The sequence below is a fragment of the Palaemon carinicauda genome, chromosome 35 (assembly GCF_036898095.1).
Source record: "Palaemon carinicauda isolate YSFRI2023 chromosome 35, ASM3689809v2, whole genome shotgun sequence".
In the NCBI taxonomy this organism is placed as follows: Eukaryota; Metazoa; Arthropoda; class Malacostraca; order Decapoda; family Palaemonidae; genus Palaemon; species Palaemon carinicauda.
This window is the reverse complement of record NC_090759.1, coordinates 32,952,734-32,957,733: the sequence shown is the minus strand read 5'-3', so window position 1 is coordinate 32,957,733 and position 5,000 is coordinate 32,952,734.

The window sequence follows — 5,000 nt, the reverse complement described above, 5'->3', positions numbered from 1 at the left end:
ACTATACTATCTCCTGAGAGAGAGAGAGAGAGAGAGAGAGAGAGAGAGAGAGAGAGAGAGTGAGAGAGAGAGAGATAGAGAGAGAGAGTGTGTGTGTGTGTGTGTATATATATATAATAACAATTTAGTGACGATCAGAGATCGATAAACTTTTGACCAAGATGACATTTCTCATAACTACCTCATGAGAGAGAGAGAGAGAGAGAGAGAGAGAGAGAGAGAGAGAGAGAGGAGAGAGAGAGAGAGAGAGAGAGAATATAACATCTATTCAGTGACGATTCTATACTACCTCAAGAGAGAAAAGAAGAAGAAGAAGAAGAAGAGAGAGAGAGAGAGAGAGAGAGAGAGAGGAGAGAGAGAGAGAGAGAGAGAGAGCGAGAGAGAGAGAGAGAGAGTATATAACAACAATTTAGAGACGATCGCAAATCGATAAACTTTAACCAGGATAACATTTCTCCACGCTACCTCATGGACGGAACACCGAGCCAAGTAAAACAAGTGGGTCCGGAGCTGTGATCCCCAAAACAAGAGATAAATATCCGGATAAAGACAAAATAAACATATAGGCTGTAAATAACATAATCCTAAAGGAACCTTTGGGATCCTCCCTTAATGCGTTTGAGAGACATCTGGTGGGTGGAAATAGTACTAAGATTTGTATCGTCAGTCAGAATGGGCTCCGTTTGCAAATAGCAAACACATGTTTTAAAGAAAACAAATAAAGTGTGAAGACTAAAAAAATATATATATATTTCCGCGATGGGGTAGCATTCTGACGATCCTATGTAGCTTTACTGGAGATTAAGGGAATCACAATGTTTGAGATTATAACATGTGTATCTAATACCCGTTAATAAGGGAATTACTAGGATAAACATACACCCACATTGAGTGCCTCTACGAGCCACGGATATTAGATATAAATACAAACTTGGATTTAAAGTTTTACTTCAACGAAATTTGAAAACTTACCAAATAAACACAATCTAAGTACAATTATTATTTTTGGCATTTACTTTGATGATGAGGTAAAAAGAGCAGTGGAGTTCGTTAAGAGAAATACATTCTTTTCATCATATGAGAGAGAGAGAGAGAGAGAGAGAGAGAGAGAGAGAGAGAGAGAGAGAGAGAGAGAGAGAGAGAGAGAGAGTGTGTGTATATAATAACAATTTAGTGACGATCAGAGATCGATAAACTTTTGACCAAGATAACATTTCTCATAACTACCTCATGAGAGAGAGAGAGAGAGAGAGAGAGAGAGAGGAGAGAGAGAGAGAGAGAGAATATAACATCTATTCAGTGACGATTCTATACTACCTCAAGAGAGAGAAGAAGAAGAAGAAGAAGAGAGAGAGAGAGAGAGAGAGAGAGAGAGAGAGAGAGAGAGAGAGAGAGAGAGAGAGAGAGAGAGATAACCTATTTTATTGTTATCGATTATTTATCTATATTCTCAGAAACTAATTTTTCAATTACAATCAATAATAAGAATGTTTAGTATATAGTATTTGATACTATTATTAAGTATGGTTATGCTATGAATTAACTATATAGCCATTGGTAAACAAATTGTTGTGACCAATAAGAGAAAATGTCCCTAAAACAACATCCAGTAGACTTGCAAATTAAATATAATTTATAAGTATACTTTCAATAATAACACCATTCCACTTCATAAATGGAGTGTGTTTTTCTTCATTCCACTTCATAAATGAAGTTTCTTCATTCCATTTCATGAAGGAAGATTATTTTTCTTCATTCCACTTCATAAATGAAGAGAGTTTTTCTTCATTCCACTTCATAAATGAAGTTGTTTTTTTTTTTCATCCCACTTCATATATGAGTTTTCATAAATGAAGAGTTTTCTTCATTCCACTTCATAATCATAAATGTTCTTCATTCCACTTCATAATGAAGATTTTTCTTCATTCCACTTCATAAATGAAGTTTTCCTTCATTCCACTTCATAAATGAAGTTTTCCTTCATTCCACTTCATAAATGAAGAGAGTTTTTCTTCATTCCACTTCATAAATGAAGAGTTTTTCTTCATTCCACTTCATAAATAAAGTTTTTTTTTTCTTCGTTCCACTTCTTTTACTTCATTGCACTTCATAAATTGCGTTTTTTCTTCATTCCACTTCATATATGAAGAGAGTTCTTACTTTTCACGCAAAAACAAGAAAAAAAAAATTACACAACCACACAACAAAAGCACTACTCGATATCAGGCCGCTTCAATACCAACCGTCCTTGGTAAAAAAAAAAAAAAAAAAAAACACCGGAAAATATGAAAGGCATATTGATTTACATGAGAGAGAGAGAGAGAGAGAGAGAGAGAGAGAGAGATGGTTCTTCCAAAAGTGTAAGATGATGCCACGAGCCAATTTGTTTTAACAGGAAAACGTTTCGGTCCTGTAGTAAGTTCGTTTATAAATAAATAAATGAATATGTAACTAAATAAATAAATAACTAAAAAAAATAATAAATAATAAATAAAAGTATTAACCAAACATGTTAAACTAGATATAAATCTCACTAATAGAAGGATATTAAGAAAATTATTTTATATATATATATATTAATTATTAACTTGCAATTAAAAACGAAACCTAAGAGAACAAGAATTTATAATGGACAAATAGATCGGTCCCGACATTTGCAAGATTTGTTTCTCAAATTCAATGAAAAAAAATGGAAGGGAAACTGAAAAACACTTCCAGTCTTAAATAAATAGCTAAGAAATTTGTCAGCTGAAGCGAGTTATATATGTATATATATATATATATATATGAATATATATATATATGTATATATATATATATATATGAATATATATATATGTGTGTATATATATATATATATATGTGTGTGTATATATATATAATATATATATATGTATATATATATATGTATATTATAAATATATACATACTGTATATATAAATGATACACACAAATACACACATGTACAAACATTTTTTACATTCGCTCTTTGTGTGTATATATATATACATATATATTTATATATAAACATTACATATATATATATATATATATACAGACACACACATATATATATAGATATACAGTATATATATATATATATATATATACATATATATAAAACAATAGAAACGACTTTCATACGCCAGTAACCTTGCAAGTCTTGCCAGTAGCACACGAATGATAATTGTTAGCTACATTCCCGCTCCCATAGCAGAGCAATAAAAGAAACTGCAGGTCGTGAGATGAAATTACTCGCTGTCCGGACGACAAAAGGCATTCCCTAGCCACATAAAACAAATAAATAAACAAATAAAAAAATAAATCTAAGGGTGTTTCGATTTCAATATTCGCACAACTAGAATTCTGCAACAGCCAGACACAAGTAATGAAGTTCCGAAACTTAGCCACCAAAGAATCCGTTCTTCCAACGATTCAACTTTCTTTATTTTATCATGCATGGGCCAATGGGGCTTATAACATGGAGTCTAAACGTAGAGAGAGAGAGAGAGAGAGACGTATAACATGGAGCCTAAACGTAGTTAGAGAGAGAGAGAGAGAGAGAGAGAGAGAGAGAGAGATTTATTGATTGATTTAAAGTTTTCAGGCATCCTGACAGAGAGAGAGAGAGAGAGAGAGAGAGAGAGAGAGAGAGAGAGAGTTAACTGAACTTTCAACGGAAATGGATGAACCACATAATAGGAAAAGTTGGACTATCTACAAAAATGGATGGAAATGTGAAGAATATTTAAAATACACAGAAGTGTCAATACTTTCTCTCTCTCTCTCTCTCTCTCTCTCTCTCTCTCTCTCATACATTATTATCTCAAATGGGTAAATATTACGCTTTACTCATTACTTTTGACATTAATAGGGTGGACTGTGGCACCCTAGCAGTACCAGCCAAACTCGACTGAATCCCTCGTCAGGCTGGGAGGAGAGGAGAGAGGAAAGGTCCCCTTTTGTTTAGAAGAGGCTCTTTAGCTATGGTAAGCAGCTCTTCTAGGAGAAGGACACTCCAAAATCAAACCGTTGTTCTCTAGTCTTGGATAATGCCATAGCCACTGTACCATGGTATTCCACTGCCTTGGGTTAGAGTTCTCTTGCTTGAGGGTACACTCATGCACACTATTCTATCTAATTTCTCCTCTGGTTTTGTTAAAGTTGATATTTATTTTAATGTTAGCGATCTTTGAATATTTTATCTTTCCTTGTTTTCTTTCCTCACTGGGCTATTTTCCCTGTTAGGGGCCCTGGGCTTATAGCATCCTACTTTAACAAATAGGGTTATAGCTTAGCAAGTTATAATAATAATGATAATAATAATAATAATGATAACAATAATAATAATAATAATAATAATAATAAAAATACAATACCAAGAAGTGTACACAACTGAACAGCTACAGAGAAAGAGCAATTGAAGAAAGTAATGATTCCAGGGAAAGCCATTAAATATGGCCGCCTGTTTCCAGGCGGCACCTTTGCCAGCCAATGGAAATTTAATAGGCCTAGTCCATAATCGCACGGGTTACATTTACTGCGAGGGGAAAAGTTGTTGCATCTGCAGAAAGTTCTAATTTATGCATATAAAATGTTAAAACTGCATCGGCAATTTTATATAGGCAGAAATCTTTGCGATAATATATGATTTTAACGTTTATATATCTTTTTTTTCTAAATATTCATACTAGATTTATCAATACAAATGTTTTTATATAGTTTCTTTAGTCTTCCATAGTACTTCTAGAATTATATTGTATCCCTGGTAAAAAAAAAAATAAACAAATAAATAAAAAAAGCACCAACACAAGAAATTTATAAATCGGCTAAACTGAACGATAAATACAGACGCAAAAGCAACGAATATTAAACCTACATGGTAAGCCAAACTTTATTATCGAACTAAAAAAATAATAATAATTATGACAGAAAATGTATTTATAAAAAAGTGTGGTTATGAAACAAGTTCCTGGTTGATCATTGACCAGATCTCAAG